We start from the raw sequence: 433 nt of genomic DNA, 5'->3' as shown, positions 1-433 counted from the left end.
AATGAGAGGACATATTGAAACAGAAACCTGCCAAAAGCATTTGTGAAAACTGAATGTTCACACAGTATATTTCACTGCCAGAAATATCAGAAGCTTTTCCCAATTTGACCTTCTGAAATTTCAGAAATTCAAATGGGGCGCAGAATTGCCTCTCATCCATTATCTTTCCTTGACTTTGAGCATCAGCTGGGAAGCAAGATGGATGGTGGGAAAGGAAATCTGTGATTCATCTGGGAGAGGCAGTTTTTACTTCTTAAAAAATGTGTTGAAGCTACGTTTGGCAACTGGGATCTTCTTTGGTGTCATGAAATACCCTATAATAATGATAAAAGAGAACTGTGCTATTTTTTCTAAATTATTTCTATTTCAATCTAATAAATCTTACTGGCTCAGTTATTTAAAAAATAAGGTTGGGGGAATGTATTTTGTCTTA

This window comes from Protobothrops mucrosquamatus, unplaced genomic scaffold (assembly GCF_001527695.2).
Source record: "Protobothrops mucrosquamatus isolate PMUCROS unplaced genomic scaffold, P.Mucros_1.0 scaffold_281, whole genome shotgun sequence".
NCBI lineage: Eukaryota > Metazoa > Chordata > Lepidosauria > Squamata > Viperidae > Protobothrops > Protobothrops mucrosquamatus.
The sequence above is the reverse complement of the archived record's forward strand: the minus strand, read 5'-3'. Positions refer to the sequence as shown.